Below are 9,881 nucleotides of genomic sequence, written 5' to 3' on the forward strand. Positions count from 1 at the left end.
CACCATGTCTCATGGGCAGTCCCAGACCCTTTCCTCTTGATCAAGTGAAACAATTAACCAAAATCTTTTACATAGAGCTTTCTTTCCCAATGCAGCTGCACCTTCGCCGACCAATCCAACCTGCAGGCCCATCACCAGACCCACTCAGATGTCAAGGAGTACCAGTGCAAGATGCTCCAGAACCTTCTCCCAAATGTCCCTGTTCTACAAGCACCAAGAGTCGGGCTGCTCAGGGGGCCCCCACTGACTCTTAAGGCTCCTTCTGACTCTCAAGACCCTCCCCTGACTGCAGCTTCCCCCAGCTCCAGAAGGAAGTTACCCACATCCTTCTCACTGCCACAGAATTCCCTTCTGAGCTCCACCTTCTGGCTGCATTGGGCCCCACAGGACTCTGAGGACCAGTTCCCAGTCATCCACTTGGGTGTCTCATTGGGCTTTGAGAGAGGCCTTTCTGTGGACAGCTGATGGGAGAGTGGCTGGCATCAGAGACCCCTCCTGGTGGTCGCCGCTCCCAAGCATTCCAGAGTTGGCCTTTCTGTGTGAGTTTGTGTATCCAAAGCTGTTGGATACAGCTGCTTTGAGCTCCAGGACAAAAGATGGCAGACTTATAAGAAACTATGCCCTAACTGAGGGGACCCTCAGGCCACCCCTCCAGGAGGTGTGACTGACTATGCAATTTTCTACCTCAGGTGCACCCACAGGGCCTGCGGGGATGGTCACTGACACCAGGACAGCATCTAGTCCCCAGGATGCCCCAGCGCCTGGGCAGCTATTTCACCCTCCTGTTTGTCATGGGCACCTGTTTCATGGGCAATTTAACAACATCTCAAAAGGGACTGTGAGTGATTGCCTTCACTTGCCGGGGGCCCAAGTGGGGGTTTCCTCCCCACTGGTGTATCTCCTGGAACTACTTCTGGGGCCCGGCAGGTGGGCCCAGGAGGAAGATTTTTACATTTTTAAAGGTGCACTGGTATTTATTTTGCAAGCAACATTTTGTACTACGGAAGCGTTTTGTATAGTTATATGTAAGGTTTGTTAATATTCAATAAAGTGGTTAATTTATATATATATATATATATATAAATAAATAAATAAATAAATAAATAAATAGTAGAGCTTTTTTGTTTGTCCTCTGTGGGACAGGAACATCTATGAGACATTTGTAATATCATGTTGAGTGGAATGAGTCATGGGGTTTTGTCCCCAAGTGCTAACTGCTAAATGCTGTTAACAAAATGAGTACAGTCACTGCAGATGCAGCACTATGGGCATAATAATCAGGGTGCAGAGGATGGTCTGACATCAAGAGATCTCTCCTGTTAATCAATTCAGAATTCACCAAGAACAAAACCAACAATCACGAGTCCCAAGAACAAAGGGCTCACTTGAGTTACTGGGCAGTAGAGTCAGGTCCTTCCTCCTAATTTCTAGTTGTGAGTTAAGTTTAGTCTTCTGTATATCAGAGTTTTTCAGATTTCTCCATGGCCATTGATCTGGGTAACTCTTCACTGAAAAAGGAAAATGTCCCATCTTTTGAATCCAGAAATGGCAAAACAGTAGTTGGAGTCTCAGTATAACAGTCAGAATAAGAGTTTACCTGGACTTGGTTGATAAATGAAGCTCTCACTTGGAATCACCTTGTGATAGACCCAGAGGAACCCATGCCATCCCTTCTGGTCTCTTCCCCAGTTACTGTGCTATGAAACCAACGGAAACCTAGTTCCATGATGTTAGTAAGTTGAAGTCATTGGATGTTCCTCTTTATGGAAACAGTAAATCAAAAGAAATATTTAAACCTTGATGGAATTGCAAGGATATCTTAATAGACTTGAAAGATACAGAGGTGGAAGTTCCAAATATATTCCCATTTATTTTCTGAGTTTTTCTAGTACATATAATGGATAGTTCTTCAGAATAATAGAATTACAGAGAATTTAATCAGGTGGTGACTTCAATTGAAATGAGTATTCCATATGTGAACACTACCATGGAGCAAATTAATTAAGCTCCTAGAACTTATTATAAAATTGTTGCTCTGGCAAATAAATTTTTCTCCAAATTATAGTTAATTTTCAACCAGGCAGAAGAGGAGGATGCTATTTAAATCATGACTCAGGGATTCATCAATTATTTTCTTTTTCTCCCATAATCTAGACAACAGTTATCCCAAAGATCTCATCACCCCCAGGAAGGTTTGCTCTCTGCTGTATCAAAAGTATTATATTATGAATTAGAGACCAGAAGGCAGCAGATACCCTAGGCTGTCTTGGTAAGATACATGTACTGTATAATTAAAATATTTGTCCTTGAAAAACATGTCATCTCATGAATTTTCTGACAATTCTTATGTTCTTAAACATGTTAGGATATATTCCTCAAGAATATGTTGTACCCCCTTGAAGTGAGAAGATGGTGGATTGCCTACATGGGACTCTGGATTTTGGAGACAGCAAGGACCAGTGGCCTTCTTCTTCTTCTTCTTCTTTTTTTTTTTTTTCTCATTTTTGCTCATGTACCCTAACAAATTTGAATAGTTTTATCATGAGTTTAAAAAGTTACCATTGATACAATTCTTAGTGAGTTGTAAATAATGACATTTCAAAAATAAAAATAAAAAAATATTACATGCTTCTTTTTAAATGTAGTGCATGGAATCAAAATACCAAAGTAACTTGATACCCACCATCAATTATTTACAAAAATACATGGAAAAAGTTTTCTTCAGCAGTCACAAGTTTTACATCTCTCCTTATTCTCCTTGGACTTGTAACTTCATACTGCTTCCCTTAGATAATTGAATTCTAATATAATATCTTTTAAGCCTAAACAACTTATTAATCACATTCTTATGCTTTTCTGCTACAGAAACATTTCAATAAATTAAAGGAAAAAAATCCTGTGATAATAAGACTCTGAGCCACAAACAATTCCTTCTATGTAGTCATCATAATAATTATAATTACTTGTCTACTTAGTGCAGTAGGCAGCCCATCGGTCTCATTGTAACAATTATAACTAACAGACAACTGACCAAATGATGCAAACATATTGGGGACTTTGAGAAATTACCAAACATACAATGTATAATTTAATTTTAAAATAATCTCTTAGCAATAGAAAGAGGACATTTCTTTCTAATAAGTTTAGGTATCTGTAGAAGAAAAGCACTTGTAAAATTGAGACAAAGCTCAACATTAATCTTATGACTCAGTGGGGTTTTCCTTTTTTATTTTTTTGTGCAGAGAAACATTACTCATAATAACAAGATGGAACTGAAGGAATTTTTTGGTTGTAGTGTCAATGAGTTTTTTAAAACCTTTCTGAAATATAAGCCCTAAAAACCAAAAAGACCAAATGCTATTAAAATTTATTCCTAATTATACACCAGCAGGCAATTCAATTATGCCTCTTTCTTTTTTTTTTTTTCCAACAAACAACGAATATTTATTGAACACCTATTATGTGCAGGCACTGTTGTAGAACCAACACTCCCAAAATAAGGAAAAACAAGATAGAGGTAGAAAATGCAAATTCTGAGGGAAAGGGGTGATTGAGGAAGAAGGCTGAGGGGACTGAGAAACATGCAGTGACGGGGCTCAGCCTTAGGCCTCCTCTTCGGCCTCCTCACTGAAATCCTCCTCCTCTTCTGCGCTGGCATCCTGGTAGTACTGCTGGTACTTGGAGACGAGGTCATTCATGTTACTCTCAGCTTTGGTGAACTCCATCTCATCCACGTCCTCACCTGTGTAGCAGTGGAGGAACGCCTTCCGTGGAACATGGAAGTGTACTAATCCAAGATGAACTTGACCAGCTCCTGGACGGCCATGCTGTTGCCAACGAAGGTGACCACCAACTTGAGGCCATGGGGTGGAATGTCACAAATGGCTGTCTTGACGTTGTTGGGGATCCATTCCATGAAGTAGCTGCTATTCTTGTTCTGCACTTTGAGCATCTGCTGATCCACCTCCTTCATTGACATCACTCATGGAAGACAGCAGCCATGGTGAGGTACCGGCTATGGCAGGGGCCACAGGCAGCCATCATGTTCTTGGCATTGAAGACCTGCTGTGTGAGCTCGGGCACAGTGAGGGCCTGATGATGCTGGCTGCCACGGCTGGTGAGAGGGGCAAAACTGGACATGATTAAGTGGAGATGTGGGAAGGGCACCATGTTGACTGCCAGCTTGTGGAGGTCAGCATTGAGCTGACCAGGAAAGTGAAGGCAGGTGGTGACACCACTCTTGGTGGCTGAGATGAGGTGGTTCAGGTTCCTGTAGGTTGGCATGGTCAGCTTGAGGGTGCAGAAGCAGATGTCTAAAGGGCCTCATTGTCAATGCAGTAGGTCTCGTTGGTGTTCTCCACCAACTGATGGATGGAGAGGGTGGCGTTGTAGGGCTCCATCACAGTGTCAGACAACTTGGGTGAGGGCACCACACTGAAGGTGTTCATGATGTGGTCAGAATGCTCTTCATGGATCTTGCTGATGAGCAAGGTGCCCATCCCAGAGCCCATACCCCTGCCCAAAAAGTGGGTCTGTTAGAAGTCCTGTAGATAGTCACAGCTCTTAGCCTCCTTTTGAACCACTTCCAAGACCAAATCAACCAGCTAGGCCCTCTCTGTGTAGTGGCCCTTGGCCCAGTTGTTGCCTGCACCAGACTGACCAAAAACAAAGTTGTCTGGTCTGAAGAGCTGATCAAAAGGACCTGAGTGAACAGAGTCCATGGTCCTGGGTTCTAGATCCACCAAGATAGCATGAGGAGCATATTTAACATCTGTGGCTTCATTGTAGTACACAGAGATGTGGTCCAGCTGCAGGTCGCTAACCCCATGATAGGTGCTGGTGAGGTCACTGCCATGTCCATCACTGATCACCTCCCAGAACTTGGCACTGATCTGGTTGCCATACTGACCTCACTGGATGTGCACAATTTCCCTCATGGTTAAAAGTTATTCTAATCTTTTTGCTCACTTCAAGGTGTGTACAGGGCAAGAAAATGATATGTAATTTGTTTTTCTCTGCTGCTGGTCACAGGCTGGAAGAATGGGATGGGCCCCAGAGGCTGGAGCAGTGAGGTCTGAATGCAGTGGCAGGAAGGTTCTGAGAGGGAGAAAGGAGCAATTATGCCTCTTTCAATGTCGTTAACAAATAATTAGAAATATCATTGTTTGCTAAAGGATATATATTTTTTTGAAATGTCAATTACTACAATAGCTCAATTTCTGAATTTTGGAGAGAAATACAAAGAATTAAAAGTGGTTAAAATGACTACTGGTTATATACCTTTGTTTTTTTCACCTAGATGCACTTTATTTCAACCCAAAATAGTCAGAAAAAGTTAAGAAAATTGCAAAATTTATTCATTTCAAAACATTCTTTACAACAAAATATTTTTAGAAACTTTTTATATTACCAAGCGCATCAGATATATTTTCTTTAAAACTTCAGAAATACATTCTTAGTTTAGTCAATATATGAAAAAAATCCATATAAAGCAGATATTTAATTGATTCTCACATGTCCTGCCTACAGGCTGGGCATCATTCTATTTAATTGAGTCACCTTGCTGCTAATTGGTGCCTATGAAGTCCTAAATACTTTCATGTAACCTAATAATAAAAACTAGTGCACACTATTAATCACTCTCAAATGAATATGTTATTAAGTAATAGCATGTCACTTCAGAATTCTAACTGTGAGACGGGAGAAGAAGAAAAAAGGAGGGGGAGGAGAAGGAGAAGAAAGGAGAGATGATAGAAGAGGAGAAGGGAAAGCAGAGAAGACAAGAAGAAAAGGAGAAGAGAAGGCAAGGGAAGGGAAGAAGGAAAAGCAGGGAGTCAGGAGACGGTTTAACAGCAGGCTGGTCATCCAGATGAAGTCACCTACTGTATTTCTTGCCAATGCTTTCTTTGTTTTAATTTCACAGTACACTTCCTTGGAAAAGATTTTATTTTTTTGACCTTGGTCTGAGGGTGAAGACTTGAGGTTGTTAAGTAAAAGCCATCATTATTACTACCACTCCTCTCCATATGTGAATTTAGATAATTTAGAAATTAGATAACACCAACCCATGAAAAAGATCACACTTATGATGCTACCCTTGGATTTTAGCCAAAATATGTACAGAGAAATCTTCTATAGGTTTCTGGTTCCTAGACTAAAACATATTTCCCAGATACAATATTTGAAACAGACTCTTTTTTTTAGTGTCCTTGAAATAAGGAAGCATAGTAAACTTTAGTGTTAGTGAGAGGTGTGCCTTTGTTTTACAATATGGAAAAGGGCTCTCACACAGAGGTGGGTGGGGAAGATGGAAAAGGAATTTTGGTGCCTCAACAAGAGATTAATTTTTTAAGGAGTCATATGAACTTGCCATATATATATATATATATATATATATATATATATATATATATATATACACACACACATAAATTCCCATAATTTTTCCTATGTTCATGTATCCCTCGGTAAGACATATATAGCCCAGGTTCCATCTGTCAGTTTTAAGTGTTCCAAAGAAGAGTCACCTTCTTAGGTGTTTGTAGCTATAGTCTAAGTGGCTTTTCCACTATGCACATTTATGCCAGTGACATTGGAAATGTCTCCTGTGGCCTAGAATGAAATGTGGAGCCCATAGCAACTTCAACAGAGAAAATGGAACAGGTACCCTCCTAGGACTCTGTATCAAGGCTATGTCCTTAGGAAAGTAATCTTTCTTCTCCTATATATCTCTAGCATGTTGGCAGTCTTTACTCTTACCTCCCTAGTCCACTGCCACCTCACACTTGGACTTGTAACAGCCTCCTGGCTGCTTCTGCTTCCACTCTTGTCTCCTTTTGATCTATTCTCAGACAATGAGATCTTTTTTGAAAAGCTTCATCAGGTCATGTTAAGTCCTTGCTTATAAATGCCTAACATTTCTTTATTAAATTTAAAATACAAACCTCTTATTAAATCTTCCAAGGCCTTCCCTGGTTTGGCTTCTGCCCACCCCTTCACCCCAATATCAGAGTGTTCTCACTCTTGATCCAGACACTCTGTCTACATGAACTTCCTTCTGTCCTTTCCACATTTAGAGCACATAATGAATCTAACTGTTCTCTTCTCATTCCCTACTTTTCACTCTCTATTCTCCAACTTAATTTTTCTTTATATATCAGAGAATGATATTGTGTGTGTGTGTTTGGTTCATTTTTCTTATTTTTTATTTTTTTGAAATTGGATAGTACTTTCTGTCTGTTTTGCTTACTGAAGCATCCGCAGTACTTAGAACCTGGTATATACTTGGATGCCCATTAAATATTTTTGCAATAAACTTAAGAAATTAACTAATGGATGTGTTTACCTCTGTATAGTCTACCTCCCACTAGGTTAGTATGGAATGAATTTGGTCTAGTTTAGATCTCTATCCCTAGGGCTTAGGGCATGGCCTGCAACCATTAAAATAGGGAATAAATAGGGATAATAATCATAGTGGCTAATATTTATTGAAGGCAAGATACCGTTCAAAAAATTGTTTTACTTAATCCTCACAATCTTTAAAATAGGTTATTCCCATGGATGGCTGAGGAGATGGAAGCATAACATTAACACAAGCCAGAGCAGCGACTAGAGTTCAGGGCTTAGCCCACAGGCAGGCCTTTAACCACTTCCTGACATAGTAAAGGGTAAGTGTCGGGGGTTGAGGCAGGTATATACTCATTATCTTTTTGAAATTTTAATAATTGATAATAGACCAATATTAAAGAAGAATATAAAAGTATAGTGTGAGCATCATTAATGATGTAGCTAGATTCCCAATAACCTCTAAAGGTCAAAGCATCTCCATCTTGTTAAGATTGGATTAGAGACTGTTTCTGTGAGACAAGAAAAAGATATCTAATATCCTTCCTTATCTGCATCTCAAAACCCACCTGTGGGCAAAGTTGAATCTGCAAGGCAGCTCTCACACATGGTTGCCAGCCGGTCACCGGGCAAGTCGTGGCCGGTGACTGCTGCGTACAGAGCAGAAGGTGAGGGAAAGGCAGGTCAATATTGCGATTTTTAGGACAGCATCCACAACTCACTAATAAGATGAGTTCTTCTTAACCTCTTGGTGAGGGATGTGGGAAGAAGTTCAGAGAAGGAATAAAATGATAAATCCAAGAATCCTTAGAAAGGATAAGATGGAAAAAAGGATAGAAAGAAAAGGACCCCCTTGTAAAGCAAGGAACAAAAGCAGCAAATTTTTGGCTTCATTTGTGTTTTTATGATGCTTACGCTTGTAGATTAATTTATGAAAGAAAAATAAAACATAAATATAAGCAAATATATTATCAAATATTATGTCCAAATTGTTGGAAATGATTTTGGAAATTTATAGAAAACTTTAGCTTTCTGAGAATGGAATTACTTTGTAACATGTAAGCATGTTGTTCAGTTTTCATATATTTAACGTCTGTAGATGTTTCTAGAAACGCAATTTCTATTAAGTTAGAGGTTTCATTGAAGAGGACTTTTGGACTCTGGCTTTAAGGACTTTTTCAACTTTCACTGGAAAAATAAGACTCATATAAGGATGTGAATGATACAAAAGAATGTAAGGCAAAAGTTTAGTGAGCATTAGTACTTGCTATTAAAAATAAAAAGAAAAGTAGAGTGTGGGGGAGGGGATGACTGGGCCCGGATCTGCAGACCGGGCTGTGTTCGGTCAGGCAGGGCACTGCAGGCTGGGGACCTGAGTCCGCGGAGTGGAAGGTGCAAGGCATGTCCCGGGAACCACATGCAGTGGGGGTTCTTGTATTACAGAGAAGCTGTAGGAGCTTGGTTAAGATGCAGTGAGGATGAAATGTGCTCCTATCAGACTAAACACGGTCAATATTATGAAATAAATGATTTCTAAGACAGATTGTAAGAGTTCTTTCCCAGGCCAAAAGACAAAAACCAAAAAACTAATGCGAATCTGAACTCAAGAGATGGGAACAGAGATAACTGACCATTATTTATTTTTTTAGTGGGTTACAATCTTTTTTAAGTAAGATGAGAGCAACTTTACATTTAAAATTAACTACAATGAGAATTTAACTTCTCTCTTCCCAATCCCAGGCCCGTTTGCTTTCTTCATTTATTAGAGGCAACTGTATCATTAATTCATTATATATCTAACCAACACTTTCACATTATTCCTAGATTGATCTGTATCCACCTATTCTATAAATTATTTTTGAGTTGTTTTTAAATTCATATAAAAACTGTTGTATATAGTTGATCCTCATCATTTACAGTTAAGTTCTCATGAGACAAATTCATGAGAGTTGAACATTTTTGTCAACTGATTAATACATTGTCTTATGCGTGTTTCTGTTTAAATGTACTTTAGTATATTTTTTTGTTTAATTTTTTTAATTGAAGTATTATTATCAGTTATAACATGTCAGTTTCTGGTGTACAGCACAATGTCCCCATCATGCATAGACATACATATATTTGTTTTCATATTCTTTTTCTTTAAAGGTTATTACAAGATATGAACATAGGTCCCTGTGCCATACAGAAGAAATTTGTTTATTTATCTGTTTTTATATAGTGGTTAACATTTGCAAATCTCAAACTCTGATTTATCCCTTCCCATCCTCTTTCCCCAGGTAACCATAAGATTGTTTACTAAGTCTGCAAGTCTGTTTCTGTTTTGTAGATGAGTTCATTAGTGTCCTCTTTTTCCTTCTGCTGCTTCTTTTTTTTTTTTAGATTCCACATATGAATGATATCATATAGTAGTTTTCTTTATTTTTCTGGTTTACTTCACTTAGAATGACAATCTTCAGATCCACCCATGTTACTGCAAATGGCAGTATTTTATTATTTTTTATGGCTGAGTAGCATTCTATTGTATAAATATACCA

The 9,881-nt window shown here is 39.1% G+C and overlaps 1 pseudogene; it reads right to left on the minus strand.

Annotated features, from left to right (window-relative positions):
• Nucleotides 1-3,602: 3,602 nt before the first annotated feature.
• Nucleotides 3,603-4,937, minus strand: LOC105088263 (tubulin beta chain-like; annotated as a pseudogene).
• Between the last annotated feature and the right edge of the window lie 4,944 nt (nt 4,938-9,881).

This window comes from Camelus dromedarius, chromosome 18 (assembly GCF_036321535.1).
Source record: "Camelus dromedarius isolate mCamDro1 chromosome 18, mCamDro1.pat, whole genome shotgun sequence".
NCBI lineage: Eukaryota > Metazoa > Chordata > Mammalia > Artiodactyla > Camelidae > Camelus > Camelus dromedarius.